The sequence below is a fragment of the Ruditapes philippinarum genome, unplaced genomic scaffold (genome assembly GCF_026571515.1).
Source record: "Ruditapes philippinarum isolate M1 unplaced genomic scaffold, ASM2657151v2 ctg202_1_1_1_1, whole genome shotgun sequence".
Classification (NCBI taxonomy): Eukaryota; Metazoa; Mollusca; class Bivalvia; order Venerida; family Veneridae; genus Ruditapes; species Ruditapes philippinarum.
The window spans coordinates 294,508-307,971 of record NW_026857221.1 but is presented as its reverse complement, the minus strand read 5'-3'; the positions used below and the strand labels follow the sequence as shown (position 1 = coordinate 307,971).

At 32.7% G+C, this 13,464-nt stretch overlaps 1 protein-coding gene and 1 long non-coding RNA gene across 8 annotated transcripts in view; one reads left to right on the top strand and one right to left on the bottom strand.

The window, feature by feature from the left end:
* The window catches only part of LOC132749103 (homeobox protein cut-like 1), a 121,406-nt gene that overhangs the window by 56,348 nt on the left and 51,594 nt on the right, over nt 1-13,464 (bottom strand). The gene's annotated exons all lie outside the window — the stretch shown is intronic.
* LOC132749101 (uncharacterized) lies at nt 3,139-8,827 on the top strand. Its single transcript, XR_009628370.1, has 3 exons — nt 3,139-3,275; nt 6,864-6,975; nt 8,012-8,827. It is a non-coding gene; the product is annotated as an uncharacterized LOC132749101 (long non-coding RNA).

Genomic DNA, 13,464 nt, shown 5'->3' with positions numbered 1-13,464 from the left:
TCTTGTCAGACTGGTTAAGCAATAAATCAGTTTGGTCTAATTGAACAATAGGACAGAGTCTGGTCAGAATGAACAACAGGACAGAGTCTGGTCAGAATGATCAATAGGACAGAGTCTAGTCAGAATGAACAATAGGACAGAGTCTGGTCAGAATGAACAATAGGACAGAGTCTGGTCAGAATGAACAACAGGACAGAGTCTGGTCAGAATGAACAATAGGACAGAGTCTGGTCAGAATGAACAATAGGACAGAGTCTGGTCAGAATGAACAATAGGACAGAGTCTGGTCAGAATGAACAATAGGACAGAGTCTGGTCAGAATGAACAATAGGACAGAGTCTGGTCAGAATGAACAATAGGACAGAGTCTGGTCATTGAGTTACAATGATATTCAGACACTTTTAAAGCACTATTGAGTATTATGTATCCTTTCTTTTCATTATTTGTGTATTTTTCATTAGCTATTTATTTAATATTATCATTCACTGACAATGGATGATCTTTTCAACTATTTTTGGGGAACTTAGTTGAGGATATTGACTGTCCAGTATAACTATATCATAAGATACAGATATATTAAAATTGTTACTACTAACTTTATAAACTTATATTTCCATTATCACTCACCTTATAGCTACTATTAGATTCAATGATTGTTCATGGCAAATTTATTTGTAAAGATAAGTTTATTTATTGAGAGTGATAACCATTTGTCAAAAACGTATTTTTTTTAAAGTATTTTTGTTTAAATATTAATATATTATAAAAGTTATATAACCATTATGTAAACTAATCTACAACTGCTGATTTATTTATCATATTTACTTATCTACTTAACATGTTGATTTTTATAAAACCTTTTTTTAATTTCATGAAACATAATTCTTATGTATAAATAAAAAATAAATTTTCCAAGTAAGAAAACTTATAAACTTCAAGACATCCCAGTCATGTTAATTTTGTTTGTCATCATTATACAAGCACTGAGCTTTTATAAAGCCAGACATTGTCAAGCACAACCAACAAAAATACTGGTGTTGTTTTTTCCTGTTCACCTTTTTTGAATATTACATCAAAACCTGCATTACCATGCACTGTTAACTAAGATGAGCTGTTATTTATTCAGGAACATTAATTATTAATATACATTATCTAGTTTTTTTGTCATAACTAAAAAACAGAAGTTTTTTTTTGCTCATCAAATGTTAAAACACCTGTCATGAGCTTTGATCTAAGTATAAAAACTCTCATTGTCATACTGACAAAATGTCCACCATTACAGATAAAGGGGGATAACCCAGTGAGATTAGAGTTTAATAAACAAAATTATTATACAAAAATTACAGGACCAAATAACTTAATGTATATATATATATATATATATATATATTTACAGTAAATATCACAGTCTCAAGTACTATAAACACTCGAGCACTTTAGCTTCATTCTATGTAATACTCCATTTCTTGATAATGTATAAAGTATATATATATAGTTTAAGTATATAGCATAATATATATTAAGATTTGATTTTATCGCACCATGAACAAACAGGGATAAATAACTAATTGTAAAAGGTCAATGCTCATGCAGCACATTAATTGTTCACTTAAACTTGTTAAGAATAATTATGTTGTTGTTTTTTTTTTCACAAGAGGATTTATTTTTCAAATCAATTATATTGTTCTGATTATTTTATACAATTATTTTACTCTAGATTATAAATAATTCAACTGTTACACAGAATAATCAGGGTAAAATATGTAACATTAAGGTTAAAAATAATAACCCCATACAAATCTCAGTGTTATATAATAAATATAAAATAAAGTTAAAAAAAAAAGCAACATTACCTAAGTTTATCCAAGGTATCCACTGTTGTTATAAACTAAGCACCTGATTTAACTTATACTAGAGTCATTTCAAATCAATGACAACAAAAAAAAAATGTGCTTTTTGTTGTTTTTTTGTTTTTATTTTATTGTAACAGTCAGCCACACTAGAAGTCATAACATAAAAAGATTAACACAATAAAACGTTAGCCAACAAAATATCAAACTATCAAAAACTAAAAATATCAAACTAAAACTATGAAACAAAGGTTTATCAGGATGATAATTCTCCTATTAAATGTATACACTATCGGAAGTATCATGTTTTTCCTATAATCTATCATTAGCGTAAACAAAAAGCAACTAAAACTCACAAAGGCTCTAAAACGTATCGAAGCCAAATCAAAACCGGCTCAGCTTTTTTACAGCATAAAATCAGTGTGTGAATCAGCGTCTTTTATTCTGATTGGCGACTGATAGGCCGAGGTTTGTGAACGCTGTAAACATTGCCACGCTGAACAGCAATCGTATGGGAGACACATCATTAAACTTGATTGAATGTGTAGCTTTGGTTTTCTCCGCAAAAAATAAATTCTCAATACAGTGCTGTGTAGACTCGCTAGGTAGCTAACTTGCTGCTGTTTTACAGAAAACTCAAGTTCCGTCTGCTTCACTGTGAAATTAACAACTTTTGAAGCAGACGCAGCTACAGACGACCTTAGATATCAGATTGATAGGTGTTTGTGGCAGTAAGCGTATGTCACCATGTCTCCAGCAATAATTTAACTATGTAGTGTTTCATTTTTAGTTGGGACGTAGTCCCAACTAGTGCACTTACAAACCCGAAATTTCCAACCATACAGGGTAACGCCCACTGCTGTGACGTTTCATCGCCACTCTAAATGCTATATTGTATTCTAACATATCAAGGTAAGCTGAATTCATAGTGATCACCCGACCATGACCGACGCATAACCGCCGCGAGTGAAAAATAGTGCTCTGAATTTCTGAAAACTTCGATTTATTGCGAACAGAAGTGGAGACAAGAAATTTATTTTTTGAAAATAATGTGCAATTGAGCTTGAATTACGGTATTAGAAACGTAGCGGATATAATTTGAAAGGTCACATAATTCTATGAATGGGATAGTAAATTAATTGGGTCATAGTGCTTGACGGCTTGCAATATTTAACTTACTCATCCGCCTTATCATCACATTTTTTTGTATTATATTCCAGAATTTTTGAAAAAGACATTATTTATCGGATAAATTTTGTAGTTTATAATTGCAAAGTGGATATTGAAATTTAGAATTAGCCAATGATGTAGATAATCTATTCGTCTCTGAATTAGCCGATAATTAGGTTAAATGAATCCGACAACTTCCGGTATATTTTTCGACCTACTTCACGAGCATAATTATCAGCCTGTTAAGCTCATAAGGTATGTTATAAAGCAAAATATGTTATGAATTTGATGACTAATAATATTATGTTTATTTATTGATGCCCATTTGTTTCCAAGGACTAAAACTTTCGTAAATAATTTCGAAGTAATTTGGAGATCTCGAGTCTTTCGTACCCAAGACATTTCGATCATACTTAGACTGCAAAACCGACAGATTTTACAAATTGATATTACACAGATGTCTGCCTTTACAGGAAAACCGGCATATACGCCTACAATTTTTTGGTCTTGTCACGGCCGTTACGTCTCTACCAAATGGGGCACATTCTTGAATATTTCAGAATAATTTTATTTTGACCTTTATAAATTATTATATATATCCGGCGGCACGAAATACCCAAATATACCCAAATACACCCAAATATACCCAAATATTGCCCAAATATACCCAAATATAGCAATATTTATTTTTGTTTGTATAAAATATAGATTATAATGAGAAATAAATAAATATTTATAAAATAATATGACTTAGCCTGCTATAACTTTCATTCATTCCGTTGAAATGGGCAGTTAAGATGTTGACTGTAAGAAAATAAAGTTGTGACATTTTCTTATCTACAATATCGCTTCTTTATGAATGCAATTTTAATTCAAGATAAGATATTTGTTGTCTACACTTACATTTCTAAGGTGTAATTTTGTTGAAATTTCATATCATATAGAAGAAGAATGTCCATAATATTAAAAAAAATAGCTTTAATGGAGTACATATACTGTATCTCACAGGCGCTAGTCACATAATCAAATATTTTACATTAACGGTCTATATATGTATATAAAGATATATAATATATCTTATTATAGTATATAGCCCATATAAAACTTTAAAAAGTTTATTTCAAGCACCTGTGCTGTATCTTGGTTCAAAACACAATGATAGGAAAATGTATATTTGGGTATGTTTGATTTTATCTTAGTGAAAGTGTATTTTGTATTCATGATTAAAATAGCACTTTTTAGTATAAAACATTTATTTTTAGTATAATTGGACAATATTTGGGTATATTTAGGCAATATTTGGGTATATTTGGGCAATATTTGGGTATATTTGGGTGTATTTGGGTATATTTGGGTATTTCGTGCTGCCCTATATATCTATTTAAATTCTAGCCATTTCATTTTGGGTCATCTTTTTACAATTTGAATAATTATTCTGGAAAAACGAAGTGCGCAAATGATCTAAAGGTTTGTACAAAGATTAGTGTTCTAAACATTCATCAAATGGTACATTTATCTGGAAAAATTATTTCAGTCCCATCATGACAAAATACCTCAATGGAACCCATTTAAATTGAATTACACTTTTTTTAAATGTATGGGTAAATTCCATTTTCAGTGGTTGAAATTTTTCCTCTTTTCTGATTAATCAAGCTATAGTTTCCCATTTATAAAGCCACAGGTTGTTTTGAAAGTTGAAAAAAAAAATCACTGCCACCTTGATAATTGTTAACCTGAAAAATCTTCAGGCACTTAAAGGGATTTGAACCCCAGACCTCTTGATTACAAGGCAGACACACAACCATGTCGCGAAAATGTCAACACAACAGCAAGACTGTTGGAAATGATCTATACCTGTTCTCAATACATGGTTGAAGTAATTTATCAGTTTTAATTATCCCCCGCCGATGAAATCGGGAGGGGGATATAGTTTTGGCGTTGTCCGTCCGTCCGAATTTCGTTTCCAGAGTAGTTCTCTGCAACTACTGGCTGGAATTCAACGAAACTTTATGGGAATCATCAATATCAAGAGGAGATGCGCATCTGACCGTCCGTTCGTCCATCCGTCCGTCCGAATTTCGTTTCCGGAGTAGTTCTCTGCAACTACTGGCTGGAATTCAACGAAACTTTATGGGAATCATCAATATCAAGAGGAGATGCGCATATCGTCGGCTTGTTGCAGTCAGACACTTTAACTCAGAGTTATTGCCCTTGATTAGTTATGTAGTATGCATATAGAGTAAAAATCGTTTCCGCACTACTTCTCTGCAACTACTGGCTGGAATTCAACGAAACTTTATGGGAATCATCAATACCAAGAGGAGATGCGCATATATTGTCGGCTTGTTCCGGTCAGACACTTTAACTCAGAGTTATTGCCCTTGATTAGTTATGCAGTATGCATATAGAGTAAAAATCGTTTCCGCGCTACTTCTCTGCAACTACTGGCTGGAATTCAACGAAACTTTATGGGAACCTTCAATACCAAGAGGAGATGCGCATATCATCGCCTTGTTCCGGTCAGACACTTTAACTCAGAGTTATGGCCCTTGATTAGTTATGCAGTATGCATATAGAGTAAAAATCGTTTCCGCGCTACTTCTCTGCAACTACTGGCTGGAATTCAACGAAACTTTATGGGAACCTTCAATACCAAGAGGAGATGCGCATGTCGTCGGCTTGTTCGGGTCAGACACTTTAACTTAGAGTTATGGCCCTTGATTAGTTATGCAATATGCATATGGAGTAAAAATCATTTCCGGAGTAGTTCTCTGCAACTACTGGCTGGAATTCAAGGAAACTTTATGGGAATCATCAATATCAAGAGGAGATGCGCATATCGTCGGCTTGTTCCGGTCAGACCCTTTAACTCAGAGTTATAGCCCTTGATTAGTTATGTAGTGAGCATATAGAGTAAAAATCGTTTCCGCCTTATTCCGGTCAGAAACTTCGTTGCCGCGCTACTATTCTGCTAATATTGGCTGGAATTCAACAAAACTTTATGGGAACCTTCAATACCAAGAGATGATGCGCATATCATCGCTTTGTTCCTGTCAGACAATTTAACTTAGAGTTATGGCGCTTGATTAGCTATGAAGTATGCATATAGAACAATATTCGTTTCCGCACTACTTCTCTGCTACCACCGGCTGGAATTCAATGAAACTTTATGGGATACTAAGAGGAGATGTGCATATAGTCGCTTGTTCCAGTCAGATACTTATAACTCAGATTTATGGCCCTTGATTAGTTATGTAGTATGCATACATCTCATTGGCATTTCCAGATTTTACTATTTAACACAAAGTTACGGCTCTGTTATTTCCCTGAATATTTATCAAGTTCAAAGAATATTACTGTTTATGCCATGATTAATATATAAATAAAGCCTTATGTCTTCAGTTGTTGTGTTAATAATAACCAGTACTCGGCGGGGGATATAAATTCAACGAATTTGCTTGTTAGACATTTTATATGATTTAACAATTTTTGACACTACTGATATTCACATTTTTTTCACAAATCTACATGTAAAAAATAGATATCATAATAAAATGATAGAACATTTTCTATTTTAGTGGTAATACTGTGGAGTAATATGAAGAAATATTATTAATATTTTATTATCATAAATTTTTCAAATTTTAATTATGTCATTACATGCTGTACACAATCATATTATAGTGTAAACATATATATACATTGTATAGACACATATATACATTGTATATACCAGAGACGTTAAAATACATAAAATGTATTTATATGTCTCTGTATATACACACACTAAGAGAGTAGTATTGGATGATTTTGAAAATGAAATCTCTAAATTGATATTTTCAGGGAAATAAAAGATTATTTACTTTAATATTCACTTGGAAAGGCTGGTACATGTAGCTAGAAAAAAGTACAGTATAAGATTAAAGAAAGACTAGAAGATTATTACAAACAACAGGTACTTATATAATATTTAATGTATATTTCACAAACCAAACTGTTTTCCCAAAAAAATAATGAAAACATGCATTTTTACCAGTGTCACCACGGGTCAGATTAACAGACCCATTCCCAGTGGCAAATAATGCCAAATATGCTTTTTTTCTTTTCCAAGTCAAAATTCCGTTATCAAAGCTGACAATATTTCTTCATTCCATTTCAATCCAATATGGTACCAGACAGATGATGTTCAAAAACACATTCCATTGTCAATTTTTTATGTATTTTTTATGTATTTTTTATGCTTTGAATGATATACAATTTGTTGGATTAACAACTTTGTACATGGTACTAAATATTTTTCCCAATCAAGATGCAAAATTTCTTAACCCATTACTTCATGAGAATTTTGTGAAAAATGGCTGTTTTATTGAAAAGTCTCCCGTTACAAGTTCAAATTGCTATAATACTATTAAAACTGCTTCAACACTAATCAAACTTGGCACAAATGTTGACTGGACCATTGCCCTTGTAACAACATGCTCAGGCTTAAATTTTCTGTTACCATGGCAACGAGGGGACATCTCAAAATTGCCAAAAATCACTATTTTGCCTCGATTTTTTCAATCAAAATTGATTTCAAAGTGATGCCACTTCTCAATGGATTGAGATATAGTCAAATGCTTTTCAGCGTTGGTTACACGTTACCTTATGATCAATCTGGGGTCATTTACAGCCTCTCACAAGTCCAAAATTTTCTTGGCATCATGCTTAGAATGGTTTCACACAGGTCAGTAAGACCGGTGTACACAATGTACTGTCTGCACATATGTGTCAGAAAAAATATCACAAAAAAAGGAATTTAGTATTACTATGAGTATTTATTAAAGAAATTGTATTTCAAATATATTTAAATAGTATTATTGAAAGTCATTTTGTATGACAGACACACAAATCTAGTGCTCTGCATTATAAATGTAAGAAGAGACAAATAAGATAAGCATTTTTTTTGCAAATTATTGCACTTCATATAATTTTTATTGCTTTTTTTTAAGGTGGACATGTGTCACTGTCAAGCGAATGAAGATAAGCATCACACTCGGTGGGAATCTCCAGTTTCCAGATGTAGTGATCATAACTGTATAGGCACCATTAACACTTTGGACTAGTTGGAGTATTTTAGAGGGCTAGTCTGAATTGAATCCCCTGTCAATAGGAAAGGCCAGTCATGAACATTGTGTTGAAGGAAAATGTTAAAACTCGGATTTTCCGCTTAACCAATCATTACTTTACCTTATATTCAGTGCGGTAATGTAGGAAATGGTTACTTTCTGGAACGGAGCTGTCAATTATTTTTAAATTTTTAGCTTGTTAGTGTTATCGTCGGACAGTTGTGAAGTAAAGACATCGCAGTTTGACTGTATACAAGTTGCCTTAAAGAAAGTATGTCAAAATCTTAACAGTTATTCGTTGATTTTGTAGAAATTGACCAGAATTCACCTTTGTTTACACGCATCGCTTGGACGTCAAAAACAACATGCAATGACATTTCAGTGAAATTTGGAAACTTGCTCGTATTTTGGAGCATTTTGTAGGATTTCGATGAAGTAAAAAGTGTTTCTGATACGATACATTATTCCTAGAGACAACCACAAAGATAAAATAGTGATCTGGTGTATTTTGACCGAACAGTTCTTGTTTGTTTTGCATGATATTTTTCTCTCGTTAGGGACCTTTATTCTTTATATATAGTATTATGAGCGTATATATGGGTAAATGTGGTATATAGTGCCTGTGGTTTTAACATGTATCTTAGCTTGCCTGGTGTAATGATAAGTAATAAACCTGAGAATTGAAACTATGAGAATAAATTGTTGTTATTAGTCCCCTTCTATTTTCATTAAGAGGGGACTAAAGGCTGACCCATTTCTGTATGTCAATGAAAGCTGAATTTTGCTATAACTTAAATGGTACAAAAGTAAGGTTCATCATACTGGTATCTGATATAGAACTATACAGAGATTTAGCATGTTATTATAATTTATGCTCCTGAAAGGGAGAGAATATAGTTGCGGTCTTAACCATCTGTCGGTATGGACTCAAGTAATATTCTGGATAAATATCTGTGTTCATTCCATACAGACTTGTACTTTTGGGGAAAAAGGTTGCTCATGGGAGGAAAATATGTTTTTAATGGTGTTTTTGAGATTTTAGTTGATAAAGGAAAAAAAACATAGTCTGTACTTAGGAAGACATTTGTCCTTCACACTCTTGTCCGAAATATGAATATAACTAGATATGTATTGAAGGGATTTTATGTAAACTTCACAAAGTGATAGAGACTTTTAAGAGGAAGTGCAATGTTCAAGAAACATAACTCTACCTTGCTTCATGTTTTAATTATATTCCTTAAGTTAAAAATGCTTATTCCAAACTATCACTGAATCTACATCAACTTGAACGACTCGAATTTTCCAATGTGTCAAAGAACCATAACTCCATTCCTTAGTTTTTAGCTCACCTGTCACAAAGTGACAGGTCAAGCTTTTGTGATCCCTTTTCGTCTGGCCGTAAACTTTTACTTTAAATGACATCTCCTCATAAACCACTACGCTAATTTCATCCAAACTTCACAAGAATGTTCCTTTGGCTGTCACCTTTAAAAATTGTGCAAAGAATTTAATTCCATGCTGAACTCTGGTTGCCATGGGAACCGAAAGAAAAAACTTTAAATATCATCTTTAAAATACCCTAAGAGCTAGAGCTTAGATATTTGGCTTGAAACATCCTTTAGTGAGTGTCTACCAAGTTTTTTAAATAAAAGCCCTGGGGTCAAAATTGGCCCCGCCCCAGGGGTCATTGATTTTCCCTATGTGCATATAGTAAAAACGTTATAAAATCTTCTTTTAAAGAACCCAAAGAGCTAGAGCTAAGATATTAAGCATGAAACATCATCTAATGAGTGTTTACCAAGTTTGTTCAAATAAAAGGCCCAGGGTCAAAATTGGTCCTGCCCCAGGGGGTCATTAATTTTCTTTAAATGCATATAGTAAAAACTTAAAAATCTTCTTTTAAAGAACCCAAAGAGCTAGAGCTAAGATATTTAGCATGAACATCTTCTAATGAGTGTCTACCAAGTTTGTTCAAATGAAAGCCCCGGGGTCAAAATTGGCCCTGCCCCAGGGGATCATTGATTTTCCCTATATGCATATAGTAAAAACTTCAAAAATCTTTTTTAAAGAACCCAAATAGCTAGAGTTTATATTATAAGTTGAAACATCTTCTAGTGAGTGTCTACAAAGTTTGTTCAAATAAAAGCCCTGGGGTCAAAACTGGCCCTGCTCCAGGGTTGTCATTGTTTTTAACAGTATGTGTTAGTAAAAACTTAAAAAAATCTTCTTTTAAAAAGCCCAATAAACTAGAGCTTTGATGTTTAGCATGAATCATCTTCTTATGGATGTCTTCAAAGTTTGTTCAAATAAAAGCCCTTGGGTTAAAACTGGCCCTGCAGGGTGGGGGGGGGTATATACAGGTGAGCAACCTCAGAGCCATCATGGCCCTCTTATTTAATTATCTACCTTTATTATACATGTACTTAATTATGCTTGTCCAGAGAAATGCTGGAAAAGAGTTGATGAAATTTGATTAAACTTTTACACAGCGAAAATAATCAAGTGAAAGAAAGTGTTTTTTCAAAGAACCCTAATTTTTGTGTCGCCTTGAAAAGGTGACATAATAGGGGTTACTTTTGTCGGCGGCGTCTGTGTCGTTGTCGGCGTCCCCTAAAGCTTGTCCGGAGCATAACTCAGTCACTATAAGTCTGATTGACTTCAAACTTGGTATGCATGGTTCTTTTAATAACCCGAAGTGCAGTGCACAAGGACCGGTACTCTGCAGTTCTTATTTTTTGAGTTATTGCCCTTTGTTAATTTTCATACTTTAATTTTGTCCGGGCCATTTCTCTTCAACTAAAAAAGCTATGGACTTGATACTTCATAGGATGATAGATCTCATTAAGAAGAAGTGCAGTGCACAAGAACCAGTACTCTGTACTTCCTAATTTTTGAGTTATTGCCCTTTGTTAATTTTCATATTTTATTTTTGTCCGGGCCATTTCTCCTTAAGTATAAAAGCTATGGACTTGAAACTTCATAGGATGATAGATCTCATTAAGAAGAATTGCAGTGCACAAGAACTGGTACTCTGCATTTCTTCTTTTTTGAGTTATTGCCCTTTGTTGATCTTCTTTCTTTATTTTTGTCCTGGTCATTTCTCCTCAAGTATGAAAGCTATGGACTTGAACCATCATAGTATGATAGATCTTATTGATAAGAAGTGCAGTGTTCAGAAACTGCTGCTCTGAACGTTTTTTAGTTATTGCCCTTTGTTATTTTTCATACTTCATTTTTGTCCTGGCCATTTCTCCTAAACTACATTGTTCACAAGGCGACACATCCGACTCGCGGAGTTCTAGTTTCTAGCTTAATTTTACAATTATCATCTCTTAAAATACATGTACAACAACTTTTAAAATAATGGTTGTCTGGAGTAAATCTTTTCAATGATATCACACTCAAACTAAATACAGTTGTAGAGACTAGTGAGCAGAAGTCTTGTGTCAAATAACCAAAATTCTACATTACTTAGTTTTTGAATTATCTCCGTATATATTTCATGATACTGTTCTGAGAGAGGATTAAAATATTGAAGGAATTTGATTGAAACTTTATAAACGTTATACAGTGAAAGAGATTAGCATGAGAATTGCAGTAAACAAAGGCCATTATAAGTTCTAATGACATGGTCACATTCATATAATGTGATGCAAAAAATATTGACCATACTGATACAGAAAATTTGATATATATACACAATTGATTATTTTTTCATAGCTTTGTCTCCCTTTATAATGTCATGTGTTAAAATAGTCAAGCTTGCAGTTTCCTCTGGTAGCTCTAATTTCACTTGTTGCTCTTGTCAAAAAAGGCCAATAACGGTTTATGATCGACCTACACGTACATGTAACCTAAATATTATATTTGAACATGTGTGTCATAGAATAATTGTATCAACTACTGTTCATTTACTGAATTGTGCACTTTATATTTATCAACCGGCAACACCCTTCACTCATTGAAGTATCTGCCCCGAAATAGAAAAAATAGTTACTTGATCCTTCATACGTCCCAACTGCAGTGCCTTCAGCACTTTGATTTATAATCTACTCATTAAGATATATTTGAGCATAAAACAAAAAGATTAATTTTAAAAGCATAAGCTTCTGGAGCAGCTGTCATGTTAAATGATACTACAGAATATTTATTAGTATTACATTTTATGATTATTTGTTAAAGAACAGTACGATCATGACTATCTGTAATGTATGATAAGTGAATTTTACTCAGTTTTAGTGTTTGGAATTATTTTTTAGCCAATAGGATTGCAGTATTTCAAATGTATCATAACAGATTTAATTTGGTAAATCAGTACACTGTTAATCAATCTTGTAAATTAACTGTTTATAAAAATAATTTAAAACACTAAGCTGGTTAAAATTGATTTGTACGTATTTACAAAATTAAATTGGTCGCTCCTGACCAATTTAATTTTCTAAATAAGTGCTAATAAACTTTAACCTATTTGTTTTTTACATATCGAGTGAATTTTATTAACATAAACTGTCATACAAAGGACGTCAATAACTATTTATATTACATATCAGGCACAATTAGAATGTTATCATTTATATAACGTATCAGGCATACTAGTAGTTAGAATGATATCACAAAGAAAATGCTTGAATTTTGAAGACTTATCACAGCTGTGATCACTTGTCACGTGACCAGCAGTTGCTGATCATGTGACCTAAATCATGTGATCGATATGAACAATCAAAGAAATAACCTGTAAACCTTTTCCTTGTTAGATCCATCAGCAGCATTTTATTACAATGAGGGTAGACTAATGTACCTGTTTTTGTTATTACCTGAAGGGAAAAAAACAGCTTTCCAGTAATCATCAGATCAATTGATGAAGAATAAAAGATCTACCAAGCATAGGGTTTCCCTTAACTGAACAATACTTTTATCATTCAAATATCTTGATAGATAGCATTAATTAATGACAGTTTTATTCACTTTATTCAGTACCTATATATCAGATATAATCAAAGTAAGTGTATATATCTATATAATACAGGTTGCTACACTGTTTCTATGAAATATTAGATGTAAAATACAGTGTCACCTGTATAAAGTTAAACATTATGAATACCAGTGACTGTATGATGTATGGGTTTTTGAAGGAGATTTTAAATCATCACTTTACATGTATAGTATTAAAAAATCAGTCATGATCTCTTTACGAGCTTATATTTATGCTCATGTTAACATCATTAACTACGACTTGTGCCCAAAGGATGCAAATGTCCAACCATTTTTAACCTCCATCCTTTCTGATGTTTATGCTATTTACACATTATAATGTGCCTGAAAATCAAATTAAATCA